Genomic DNA, 14,392 nt, shown 5'->3' with positions numbered 1-14,392 from the left:
CCTTGCTCTCTCTCTCTATCACATAACGCACAAACACAGATCACCGAGGTGTGTCTGCTCAGAGAACACAGTTAATGCAGGTTCCCCAACCCATCCTCTTTCTGAAAGCAGAATGAGCCATAGCATGACTGAAGCAAAGACTGCACACACGGGCCGTGCACAACAAACCAAACACCTGCTTCTTGTCTGGCTGCACATGCTCAGTAGGCCCCCAGGGGAGTGCTGTGTGTCTGCCCTGCTGCTGCTGTGTGGACTGGGCCATTCCTCATTAGACCCCATCTGGCATCAGTGATGGCTTCAGTATAACATGTGTGACTCAGACCCAATCGTAACCACACAACCTATTCAGTCTGTGTTTTCTCTGCATACCTCCAATCTTCTGGAAGATATCACCCACATACTTTTACAAATCTGCTGGAGGTGATCCTAAAACTTGGCCATCGAGTATCAGAGTCAAAATTACCATCACTACGACATCTACAAAAAAAAGTGCCAACATCACATCATCGATATTATTTCAGAGAAATCGCCACTCTGTGTAAGCATCTAAAGCATATTTTAAAGGAACATACAATCAATCAAAATACAATATGTATGAGCATACTGACAATAATGTCACACATACATTTAATAAAAAAGAGCCATATGGAAACAATTGTAGCTTGCATCATCACTTTCTCTCCCTGGCCATTAGTAATGTGAATTAGAGCTCTTTGAAGGGAGCCGGATCTTATGGCTCCGCTCCATTCTGAGAGCCGGCTCTTTCAGTTCCCAAACTGCTCTTCATTTAGTACCACTTTTGCTGGTCACTGCCTAAGCTATATTCTTATTTGAAATGAATATGCACGATTCTTCATCTGCAATACATTTAAGTATTCTGTCATATTAATGATTAAAAATATGTCAAGAATAACTATCCTAGTTGTATAACAAAAATAGCACCCTACTACTGGCATTTGTATCTAAGCTATTCATCATTTTTACTAAGGTGGCATGGATATTCAGTAACATATTGATGGACAATACCAGTGGTTCTCTATGTTTTAGTCAAATAATTGTGTATACATCATTTATTAAATGTATTTAATATGTTTGTAGTTTGGAGTCAAATTGCAGGAATTACTCTGCTTTCCAATAATCTTTCACATGTTTAATTACGCTCCTTCTTAAAATTACACTACTGCCATATTTCAAAGCATACCATGAGTTTTTGGATTGATTTTCTACCTTCCAAGAAGCCAGTAGTTTCCATTTATTTGGATATCACATGAAAATGAACTTCAAGGCTTGAAGTGTGCTTAAGGTTTGTTAATTAGTTTTAAGTATTGTAATTGTGATAATGACTCAGCAGTTTAACAGTTCAACAGTCTAACAACAGCAACAATGCAGGAAATGTCCAAATCTATGTTATTCTTTTCTCAGCATCAATGTTTGCTCACTGTTTCATGTTGTTTGGTGGGTTTTTAAGGAAAACACAGCTTCTCAGTGCAAAGAATCGTTGCCGGAGTATCAGTTCTCTGCAAGCTAATTTTCATACTGTAATGAAAATAATGGCCGACAGTAGATGTTGGGAAGTTAGGAAATGTAAAAGCTTGTGGTAAGCTTTAGAAAATGGTCAACAATAATTTCAAGTAAGGCTGAAACCATTATTTTTATTATTGATAAATCTGCCAATTCTTTTTTTTTTTTTTTTTTTAGTTAATCATTTGGTCTATAAAATGTCACAAGAAAGTAAAAAAGAGCTGCCACAAGTTCCTAGAGCCCATGTTGTATTGTCCGACCAATTGTAACCCACAGATGTTTAGACTAAAAGAAATTAACAATTGATTAGTTATCAATATGGTTGTTGATTCATTTCCTGTCTTAGAACAAAACATTTATTGACTGATTGTTTCAGTTCCAATTGGAAGTATATGCCATTTGTAGTTAATGGATAAAATAAATGCAAAACCACCAATGTGGTCATTTAAAGATCACTGGGCATCTAAATCACAGCCAACCGAGAAGACAAAGTCTGCTCATATCACAACATCTGATGTACCTACAGGATCGCTTCCTGCAGGTACATTATTGTGCATAGGTTTTAAGCAGGTGTGGAAAAATGCTGTAAAATAAGAATGCTTTCAAAAATAGACATGTTAATAGATTATATTTATCAATTAACAAAATCCAAAATGAGAGAACAGTTTTTTTTAATTAAAATTAATATTCGCTGTGTATCTTCTACGTACACTTGCACAAGGTCACGGATTTTGTAGGCATGTCATCTGGTGTGTGATTACACAATTATACCAGACAGGGGCTAATGATCACCAACTCAATACGTAGCTTGGAACACAATCATTAACTGAAACAGAAACAGCTTTGTGTGAGGAACTGAGAGAAGAACAGCCAAACTCAGCTAATGATGCTGAGGCTGCTGAAGACAATTTATTGCCAAAAGTCAAACACCATGGCAAGACTGAGCCTAGAAACAAAACACAAGGTAGTTATACTGTATCAGCAAGGTCTCTCCCAGGCAGAGATGTCAAGGCAGACAGGGGTTTCCAGATGTGCTGTCCAAGCTCTTTTAAAGGAGCACAAAGAAACGGACAACGTAGAGGACCAAAGATGCTGTGGTCAGCCAAGGAAACTTACTGCAGCAGAAGAAAGACACATCATGCTTACTTCTCTTTGCAATTGGAAGATATCCAGCAGTGCCACCAGCTCAGAATTGGCAGAAAACTGTAAGACCCTGGTACACCCATCTACTGTCAAGTGGTCTGGTTAGAAATGGTCGTCATGGAAGACTTGGGGCCAAAAAGCCTCCGACATGGGAACAAGGCCAAGCGATTCAACTACGCACAGAAGCACAGGGACTGGGGTGCAGAAAATGGTAGCAGGTGCTCTGGACTGATGAGTCAAAGTTTGAAATAATTGGCTGTAGCAGAAGGCAGTTTCTTGGCCCAAGGGCTGGAGAGCTATACAAGAATGAGTGTGCAAGCAAAGTGAAGCATGGTGGAGATTCCTTGCAAGTTTGCATTTTGTTAATTGATAAATACGATCTATTAACATGTCTATTTTTGAAAGCATTTTTAGTTTACTGCATCTTTCCCACACCTGCCTAATACCTGCCTTTTGAACAGTAGTGTATATCAGATGGGACTACTAGCCTAACAGTCAGTAACACTTGTGAGAAGATAAAGAGAGTCTGATATCTATCTATGGCTGTAAATATCTGATTCTGCTTCCTGGTGTCCTAGTAAGCGTATGGCAGCATGTCTTTTATTGGTGAGTATCTGTGTACAATAAATCACTGACAATGCTGCATGCATTGGCATCACCGTGACGGACCCCCAGGGAACAGCAGGAAACTTCACAGCTGGAATCTCAAACAGCAGGAAGCCTACTCTACACCAAAGACCTAAAAGGAACAAAGCCTGTAGTACATAACTGGTGTGGTTAGATGGCAGATGGAATACAAATGCAGGTTTCACAGCTCAACATGATATCATCAGCTGTCTGATATTTTGTTTCTTTGATTTTCCGTCGAGTGGTTTTCGCCAAAGTGTTTTCCGACATTTTTATTCAGACCCAGCAGCCCTGTGACATGTGGCTGGGGAATTGAGTCACAGAATTCCATCTCACATATGATGCAATTGTGGATGTACTGCACGCACACACACACACACACACACACACACACACATACACACACCTCACTGCCATTAACACCACCCTCGTCATCACCACTATCAGAGAGGGCAGGGGAAAAAGAACACAGATGCTTGTTTGGTGCTATCTGTTAACAGCATGGGCTGTCCCCCTCAGAAGTGTAGAGCTAACTCTCATTCATTACTGTAACAACACAACAATTTATCCGCCTGTAGTACCCAAGTCCTTGATATCTCTGAGTGTATTAGGCCACTTGGGGAAATGTTTATAATAATCGTGGATTTTTTATGATTTTTTCATTTCGGTGTGATAAAAGACTTGATTGGTCTATTAAATTTATAGGATTAGACATAAAAAACAGACATTCCAAGATTTTTATCAATCAACCTCTATATAGAACATAGAACACTGCGAACTCAAAACCAGTGGCAAAGGACACTAAAATTAACATATACATGATTCCTAGAAGAAAAAGTACTTTGTTTTGGGGGCCTATCCACAGTCCTGAACTCTTTAAGGTATAAGATTGACAGAATAACCCTCTTACATGTGAACATTGATTTAAGATTAATTAACTTTATGCAATTTCCAAACTCGGTCAAGAATGAAGTCACCCGACTACTCTAACTGCTTTGTTATTTGACATCCCAGCAGTTTAAGCCTTACGTAGTGGACTTTACTCATCTGCACAATCTTTGGTCTGTGTCTTTCCATGTGAAGCAGAGCAGATTATGTAATTTTGATACTTTGCACCATAGAAATGAAACCACAAAGGATCTTTGTGCAACTACTCCACCGTCTTTACTGTTAGATCATTCTGTGCAGCCGGAGCTGTCCACCTGCTCAAGGTGCCGAAACAAACACAGTCCTGAAACAAGCAAACCAGATAAAGTGGATCCATGGAAAGGAGGCTTATGTTTACGTGGCACTTTTTATTGTCTGCCTGTTCAGCACGTGTGATCTGTACAAGTACACAATACACATCTCACTACTGCAAGCCCTTTTTTTCAATCTCAGCTAAGAGTCTCCTAAAATATTTATGTCATTGTGATACTCAAAGATGACCAGCATTCATTTGCTCTCTGTTCTTGGGAGACTTACTGTGCTCTCTTCCCTTTGCAGCATTGGATAACATTTTAAAGTGACAACCCTCTGAAAATATTTTGATTATCAAACACTCAAAAGACGTAAACTCCTGCACACTGTCAGCACTTCATTGAGAAAGCAACTTTTCGGTAACGTTTGTCAGGGATATTAGTAATGTAAAAGGACTCTCTGTGTCTTCATTTAAAAAAGTGCCTAAATACCACTCTCCACTTCAAACAGTAAGACCTTTCTCCACATGAAAATTCTCTGTTTTAAACTCAGTCTCACCTGCATGGCATGACATATTTTTCAGAGTACTGCCATGCAGATGCTATCCTCGAGTGACCCCGTAAAATGTCAGAAGGCCATTATTAATCTGGCATTTTAAAGGCCACCTCCGGAGTTGTGAATTTTTGGACAAGGCAGCTATGGAGTCTGCCATGTTCAATGTCAAGACCACATATAAAAGATTCAATCAAAACACATGCATGCATATTCATAAACATAAATTGCAACTATGTCAAAGAAAAATGTACTCAGTAAATAAACATCCATGAGCTCAGTTTACCCTCAGGAGCAAACAACAGAGCCAGTCAGACAGTGTTGAAAACTAGTGAATATGCAGTAGAATTAGCATCGATTCAACAGGTCACACTACTTGCTCGTTTGAACAATAAAGGCTTTGTGTCTGTGCAGCTCCAACAGAGTTCAGGCTGAACAACAAGACTACAGCAGGGAGAAGAAAGCATGGTCACAGCATGGCTGGAAGCCTAAAGATTTATGAGTATCATCCCAATATGAACCCAAAATTGCAGTTATGGGTGCTCATTGAAGATCTAACACCCATTTAACTCCATGAGGAACAATAGGTGTTGTAGTGAGAAGGAGCAATGTATCTGTTTTGAGTGCAATAGTCTGACACGTTGCCAGAAACATCCTCATCCTAACCAACCAATCACATCATTGTACCACGATGCAGGGAGCTTTTAAACGTTTACATTTCACTTCTTTTTAAAATCGGGGAATTAATAATTGAAGGAAAGGGTGGTTCTCTCTCTAATGAGGCAATTTTTGGCGACTCTGTTTCCCCCCGCTTACTGCAGCACTCACCACAGTCTGCACACCCACCTTCCTCCAGATCTGTAACTTGATGAAAAACGATTGCGCAATAAATAGCGCAATAAACCCCCCAGTCCGCGTTTAGATCACCAACAGGGATACATTAGTTTTATAATTCCCTTCGCTCACCTTACAAAGCTTCCTGGTCGCTGGCGTCTGGTGACGATGGAGATGCTCCTGTGTTTTTTCCCCTCGAACACCAAGAAACAAGAGAAACTCCCACCTACTCAGGGGCCGTCTGACAATTAAACACCTGCCATGAAGGCTGCTAAGGGAGCGTCTGTGTTTAATCTCCGAAATCCTGTTTTCGTCTCTAATTTTAGGATATAGGCTACTGATCATCGACCCAACATGTATAGCCTACTTAGCCTATCTGATTGTCTTGCCTAATTAGAATGGCTTATTTTGCTGATGAAATTAATATATATTTTTTTTAAAGCTAAACCCCTCCCCCCGAACAGAATGGTTCAGGCAATGAGACACACAAGGTAAACAAAGTGTGGATTTGTTCCGCTGCTGAGTAACAGCAAAATATAATAATAAATCTATAGGCCTATCACCAATCTGACAGAACTCAGACTAAGAGGTAAAATAATCGAGAATGTATTGCCACCTACTGGAAAAATGTATTTCTTGCATTGTTTCAAACGTCTACTGTTATTAAACCCAGACTGTCTAAAAGCAAGTCTTTTTTCCTGTCCTTTCACTTTATCAAGTCAAATAAACGTGATTGGTAGGCCTGCAATGAACAACCAGCGGTGAAAAGCAACTAAGTACGTGAGGTTGAGGTACTTGTACTTTGCTTGAATGTTTCCATTTCATACCACTTTATACTTTTATTCCAGTACAGTATAGTGAGCCCGTTGTTTGTTAGAACTTGGACAAGGCAGCAGCCGCTTAGATTTTGATGCACTCCTATTCAGGCTGAAAAAGGACGAAAGACTCACAATAGATATACCTAGAACAAACTACCTTGATGTAGGATAAAACCATTTATTCCATAAGTAGTTCAAGACACTGGATTTGGTAGGTTCTTACACTACTTGCACAATACTATCAACTACTTTCTGCTGATCAGCAAGAATTACTGTACTGTATTGATTGAAATGATTTCAACAGACTGAACAGCTAGTGGGCGGTTTGAGGAGGTTGAGGGGGATGCTGTCCGAGGTGCTGAAGTAGCGGAAGGATTTGTTGAGCCTTTTTTAGCCCTCTTAGTTTTGTCTTGGAGCTATAATATTCACTAAACTAGACAATTGTTCCTCTTTGGAGTTTCAGGATTGAATCCACCATGAATTCCCAACTCAGGGGCTGGGCCGCTGGGCATTAGGCCATCCTCCCCTTCACCTCACATCCCCAGCCTATAGGTTACTCTAATTGATGTTGTTTTTCCTAACATATTTTCTTTTTACGATCTATACAAAATGGCCAGATGTAGTGTATAGTTGTAAGTATGGTTTGTTCACAACTGTCTCATTTTGCTATTCATACTGATTGTGTTTGTTTGTGTGTGTGTGTGGTTGGGTGGGGAAACTACACTGCAGTGCAGTGAGTAGGCTAACAGTGACAGTGTTCTTACTCACTCTTAATAGTTGGCTTATCCATTACACTACTGAAGTAGCCTGGTGGTGCTAAAACCAGGCAAATTGAGCCATTTGGCTTCTAGCATTAATATGTGAAATGTGTATATCTTTAGAAGACTTAAAATAGCGTGTCGCCATTTTGAATGTCTTAAGACGTTTAAAATTGGGTGCTACTTCATCAGCTTCTGAGGGGAAACCCTACATACAATAATTACAAGAAAAAAAACTATTCCCAACTGAAATGAGGTTAAGTAGGCTAATATAGATTGAATTGGGTTTAAGAAATAATATTGCTTAATTCATTAATATTGATATTTACTTAATAAATTTTTTTTAGCTTGTGTACAGTATCATACTTGATATATTAATTTAACAACTCTAATTTAACTTTTGATTATTGATCACTGTAAACCTGAATAATACTTAAATATAATACTTACATTTAAAAAAAAAACTTTAATTTCTGCATAATAAATTTCATTGATTCACTGATGCTTATTAAAATTAAATTCCTCTGAATCTTACTCAATAAATGTAACTGTGCACAACTTATACTCTGAGGGAAATCTACTCAAAAAATAATAATTGTGGAAACTCACTCAACAAAATTACTACTAAACAACTTAAGATTTACAAAATGCCCATTTTCAGACAGTAGTCCTCAAAAATACGAATACAACTCCATTATTACAATTCAAGTTCTCTTTATTAAACAATCAATATCAAAACTTTAAACATCTTCTGTCAATTCTACATTTAACGGACACAAAATAGGGCACATCTTGCATAAAGCTGACTGCTTGATCAGATAATTAACCAGCAACAATTATGATAATCAATTTGTCTTCGTTTGTTGTTGCAATAATGTTGAACATTCTCTATTTCCAGATTCTTAACGAGATTTTTTGGTGTTAAGTGATAATAACTTCAATCTCTTGAGCAAAGTCGTCTGAGCTAAACAAAATTTCCTTTTACTACTTACTTTACTGTGTTTTGTGGAAAATGCAACTATGCATAATTTTATTCCATCAGCAGCACTTTTACTTAAATAATATAAAAAGGAGCTTTAAATGCGGAGTTCGAAAAAAAATGACCAATAAATTAAAATAAATGAACAAAAGAAATTCAACTTTATGGAATCATAAGAAAATAAAGATAGCTAATAAATATTGTTTAAAATAACTATGCAAATTGTTAAGTCAGGTAGACGAGGTAATGGAACAATATAAAAAAGAACACTGACCTTTGTTTTGAATATCCTTCACTGTAAGCTTGCAGTAAACATAGACGGACAGTTCAGAAGTTTGTACATGAGTTACATTTATTCATTTAGCTGACGCTTTTATCCAAAGTTACTTACAATAGCTATATATGTCAGAGGTTGCACCTGGAGCAACTAGGGGTAAAGTGTCCTGCTCAGGGACACATTGGTGGAAGTGTCACAGGGGGGAATTCTCTCACACCAAAGGCATGTGTCTTATGCTCCATCACCACCCCCAGAGAAACAGACAAATCCATCCACAGCCACCTTTCACTTGGGTGGAAACACATCACATATTTTACATCATATTTTAGCATTGTTCTGAGATAGAGTACAAAAAACACAAACCTATCCTTTAATCTCTTTTAGGGCTGCAGCTAACGATGATTTTTATAATTGAAGCTTCTACAGATTGCTTGGCAGTGCTGGAAGAAGATACAAAGAATTTGCGTCAATACTTTTTAGTAATTGAATTAATCGATGAATCATTTCAGCCCTAATCTCTTTAAACCTGTCAGTTGCTGGAAGAGGCATTCAAGTTGGTTACCCGTAGTACATTATATATTACTTGTCGTTGATATTGACATTTCTGTGAGTACACTGAGTACTTCAATTGCAGGTTTTGAAGAAGTCAGTCATCCTCTAGCAGGTCCACTGTGAGGGCATGGAGGGTTGGACGGCATCTCATGTCTCCCTCATGTTGTTCCTAGATTGACAATCAAAATAATTATTATTATACAAATATTTTTACAGCACATCAAGCCATATAGTGTAACAGTTCTACCAATGTAATTCTAAAATAATAATAATATTGATAGCAATAACAACAAATCCATCCAGCTGCAACTACCTAAAGACAAGTCAAATTTACACAAATGCAGTGACTGAAACAATGGATGAAAATTAGAAGCTAACCATAACCTTAAACATGACAATGAAAAAGATTTATAAGCCATTGCAGTAGGGCTGGACCCGAATATTCGACTTGTGACAACCTGCAACTAGATTGCAAAGCCCCATAAACACCCAATCTTCATCGGACTCACTGATTCGCCCTGTGTTTGGGCCACTGCTGAATCTTTCCCCGGTAAAGAGCAGGTGTGGAAAAATGGAGAGGAGAGAGAGAGAGAGGATCAAGAGAAGCAGAGTTTGTAAGTGGCGCAGCAACACAGTCTTTTTTAGATGAAGAGGTAAAACTAAGTAGTAAATCCCTTGAAACCGGCAAAATATTCCACCTCTATACCACCGCTGAGTACAATAATCACCGCTGTCCAGTTCTTATTGTCTCTGGTCGTAAGTCCAACAAAACCTCTTGCTCTGGCCAGTTTTCTTTGTTTTTTCTGTGCAGCTTTGTGATGGACTGAATTTATGTTGATATTTTGTGATGGAGTGAATTTATGTTGCTACTTTAGTTAAACTGGATTGAACTATGGCTTGATGTGCATTTTGAGTTGATTGCATTGTGTTATTTTGAGATTTGATGAAATACTTTTGTTGTGAACTGAACCTTTGAGTACTGGTTTTTCTTAGCAAACTGTTTTATAATTCAATGCGAGGGTGTACATTTTATACATGCGTCCTTTGTGATATTTGTGCAGTAAACATAAAAATCTTAAATGTCAGGAGAGAGACCTGACTGGTACCCTGTAAAAAAACTAAAACTTAAAAGACAAACTGTCACAGACTATTCCTTCAATGGGTAGGTATTCAGTTTTCATTTTTGGGATGTGGAGATTCGCACAAGCACCTACGGTTCTCTCCTGCACAACGTTGCACACACACCAGCTTGCACAGCCCTTTTCAGTTTCTCTCTTGCTGTATCATACAGCAACAGACACATACAGACTGCTATCTGTTCGCTTTCGACTTTCATTGTCAGCTGTATGTTTCACTGCCCAAAAAACACAGCTCGCGTTTTGAACTTTTTCACCCACAATTCTGTGTTAACAACCGCAGGTGAGCTGCTTGTGGAGAAGGTCTATAGTACATCTCTCTCTGTTTGTGTGTCTGCAACTGCAAGTAGACCGCATGGCTACTGATCATGGATGGAGTTGGTCTCTTGAACGGATAGAAAAAAAAAGGTCATGCTCAGCACATAAAACCTGAGTGAAATTGAGGATTTTCTTATGTGTTCAAGGCAGCCCAAGAATTAAAAAATAAGCTTGTAAAATGCTTTTAAAGTGACCATGTACCGGAAAACTTACAAAAATAAATGCAAATGAGGAATGACAATTGAAAGTAGATGGCTCTATCCTCATGTTGTCATCACAAGACAACAACATCAAATTTCACTATTACAGTAGAGAGGTCCCAATCTGTATTGACTGCACATTACGTGATCAACATTGTTGCTACGGCAAAGGTAATCTTAAACTCACCCGAAAGTCATGAATCCTTAAGCTCTCTGCAGAGCCTCTACTGTCTTGGCCTTCTGACTGTACAGGGCAATCAGTTGTGGTGTGTATCTCTCAAGCTTGCAGTAGAATTGGTTACATAGGTTCAACATTTGTAAAGTCATGGAACTCAGCAAACACCTGCAAACACATAAATGTATGTAGATTAATGATTTTCAACTTGGGCCTTGAAAGGAGAACATCATGCATCAATTACTTGTTTTAAGCAGGATGGCTGACTACATGGCAAAAAGAATACAGTTTTTACCTGAGAAATGGACATGGACCACTGCATTGACAAGAAAAGAAAATGCAGGATTGTCCTGCTAATTTCTTTAACCTATGTTTTGCAGCATCAAAATGAAAGATTATGTGGCTAAGAATTGAGTTAGCCAATCAAATATATTTTAAACTGGACTAATTGTACAATATTTCATCATTTAGCTTCTATCTGAAGCAACATTCCCACACTGACACAGAACCTTGTGTTTTTTCTCAGCAGTGCCATTTTTGGTCTGAACAGGTTTGAGACAGAATTTCAGTCAAGTACTAAATAGTTTAAGAACCATAAAGGAGTCATTGAACCATATCATCATAAGTTAATAACAGCCTTTAACAGAGTCTACCGTGAAAAATGTTTGCACTTAATGCTGTAATAGAGCTACTGTTGTATGTGTTCTATCTTGGCTTTTGATAACTGCCAATCATTCTGAAATGTTTAAAAGAAATCTATGAGACTTTTAAATTGCTAAATATACATATTCATTATAAAATCTCACAGTCACAGCTGGACTAATGCACTTTTCTAAAACAGTACAATATCCCTCCTACATCTCAAGTCAGGGCTAAAATATCCCACAGTTTGTCTGATTAGCAAGCCAGCAATTGACGCAGAAATATGCAAATTGATAACATACCTTGGATAGCTGTAGTCCAGTCAACAAGAACATCATCAAATGCTGATTTTTTTTTTTTTTAAATACAATATTTTATAATTTATCTGACTCACCAATATCAGAGCTGCTTTTGCAAGTCAGGTGATGATGGGCAAGATGAAATTCCTTCAGCAGCACTCTATACTCCTTAATGGGCACACAACATATGAACACCAACTTTTGATTAGCTTACAAAAGGCCATGTAAACACTTCTCACAAACATGTGATATGGGCATGGGAGTTTATTGTTGTGATAAATGTATTTAGACTTAGTCACCAGTTTATTAGGTACATCAAGCTAAATTTATTGCGGTCTAATCCAACAATCCTACAATAAATCATCCCTTCATAAAAACATTCAGTTTTGGTTGAAACTGTACGATCATTTTGGATCACATAGACTGGTGTTTCTGATATTTTGTCTATCCCATTTATATCAGTGAGGGCTAAATAAAAGGGACCTGAGTGACAGTCACTTCCATTTGGTCCAAATCTCCTTTTCAAAGCACCTAACTTTTTAATATGTATTGGTATATAACGAAAGTTTCAACAAATATGGCAAAAAGTGTTGTAGAAACAAATTGCCTACACAGCCTTAAAGAGAACTTGGTTGTTTATTGCTTACTTATTAACTGTTTTTGAGTGCTTCACCCTTAATGCTTTGAGTTAGTAACGTAGCACTGTTCGGGAATACAGCAGGTGAGGTTTTATGTGATGCTGATTCCCAGGAACCTGAAACGTTTCACCTGCTCCACCTCATCACCACTGATGTAGACAGGAGTGTGTGTCTTTATATCCTGTTTCCTAATGGGGCAGGTCTCTGTAACGATGTGGGCACAAGAGTCTCTGAATTCCGTTGCTTGGTCAACATGAATCCCATTTTGTCCAGACCGAAACTTTAGGAGCAGATTTAAGTCCAAGCTGGGCCAACATGGCTCCTTTCCCGGCTCTCTTTCCTCTCCTCTGTGTGGTCCGGGTGTGTGGGCCAGGTCAGGTGGATCTTTAATCCAAAAACCTCGTCTACAATACTATGCCGGTTGCCATAGCAATATATAGCAATTAATTGGTTAAATGGGTTGGAAAGGGTTAAGATTAATAAGTTAAACAACTGCAATAACTAACTTTTATTTAAAAATATTTATTCTAAGCTACTTAAGTATGCAATAACATCAAACGTTTAACTTTGCTGTGTTTACCTACCTAACTACCTCCCAGCTGCTGCTGCTGCTGCTGCTGCTGCTTCTTCTTCTTCATAGCCTACTATTTGGGGGATTTAGTGGATCAGATCCACAGCCTATGATCAGATCATAGAGGATCAAATATGATCAATGCTGCGCAACGAGCTTCCCCGTTTGGTGGGCGTGTCAGAGGTGTTCAGCTGCAATACGTTTGTAAACACAGCCGTGGTTAAAAATGCAGTAAGCCTACACAACTGTGTGTTCAAGGCACCACTGTTTCTGTTTAAAAACATATGTTTTGCTACGTTTTGTCGGCGCTGAATTCAGCCAAGCTCCAATGGTGACGTCAAGCTCCTCCAGTCGCGCCCTTGCTCACGCCACGCCCCCTTCATATTTCAGCAATATTTGGCGCCAAAACTTCGAATCGGTCAAATCCTTTCCGGTGTTAAAGAGGTGGTATTATGCTTTTTGGCTTTTTCCCCCTCCTTTATTGAGTTATATATCTTTTTTGTGCATGTAACAGGTTTGCAAAGTGTAAAAGCCCAAAGTCCAGCCCAAAGGGAGTTCCCATCTCCCACAGAAAGCACTGCTCTGAACTGCTTGAAAACAGCTCCTTTGTAGTCCAGTCCTTCACTTCCTTTACTTGTGACGTCACAATGAAAACACGTCATAAAGCTTGCCAAGCGTCTAGGGGGATCAGGCACGCCCTCAAACCAAGCTAGTCTGACTGGAGGCCCTTTGGCTCGACTCGCCTTTGTTTGGTTTTCCACTGTAGAAATGTTGTACCTGTACCTGCTTCCAGGTACTTTTTTTCGTATCACAGTCTGAAGCGGCTTTGATTTGTATCACACTACCTTGTTTCTTACGATCCGCCCTTCTCGAGAAGGGTCCAGCTACAGACCGCAGACAAATGTGAACTTCCATATATGGTTTGTCCCAGAAGCCACCGCGCACAAAATGTGATGACGTTTATCTCGACCGCTCGGCCCACGCATAGTTGTTAAATAAAAAAAAGAGCCGTTAGAAAAGAGGTGTCAAGTGTCAACGTAGTAATCAGTGTACGCTTGCCCTTCTCTGCTTCTGATTGGCTAGTAGTCCTTACCTGGGAACTGCACATGCGCAACTCCCAACAAAGATTTTATACAAGTAAGATGCATCACTCTGTAACTCAAGAGAGGAGCG

The 14,392-nt window shown here is 38.8% G+C and overlaps 1 protein-coding gene and 1 long non-coding RNA gene across 2 annotated transcripts in view; both read right to left on the bottom strand.

Annotated features, from left to right (window-relative positions):
* tmem63c (transmembrane protein 63C) overlaps positions 1-6,208 on the bottom strand; it is a 30,987-nt gene extending 24,779 nt beyond the window's left edge. Inside the window, exon 1 of the mRNA XM_046063635.1 lies at positions 5,989-6,208. The gene's annotated coding sequence lies outside the window, so the exon portion shown is untranslated. The remainder of the gene's footprint in view (positions 1-5,988) is intronic.
* A 1,978-nt stretch (positions 6,209-8,186) lies between these two features.
* LOC123978508 lies at positions 8,187-13,772 on the bottom strand. The gene is made up of 4 exons (XR_006826990.1): positions 13,233-13,772; positions 12,106-12,178; positions 11,082-11,237; positions 8,187-9,409 (listed from the first exon to the last, which is right to left on the bottom strand). It is a non-coding gene; the product is annotated as an uncharacterized LOC123978508 (long non-coding RNA).
* Positions 13,773-14,392: the final 620 nt, after the last annotated feature.

Source organism: Micropterus dolomieu, linkage group LG11 (genome assembly GCF_021292245.1).
Source record: "Micropterus dolomieu isolate WLL.071019.BEF.003 ecotype Adirondacks linkage group LG11, ASM2129224v1, whole genome shotgun sequence".
Taxonomy (NCBI): Eukaryota; Metazoa; Chordata; class Actinopteri; order Centrarchiformes; family Centrarchidae; genus Micropterus; species Micropterus dolomieu.
The sequence above is the reverse complement of the archived record's forward strand: the minus strand, read 5'-3'. Positions and strand labels throughout refer to the sequence as shown.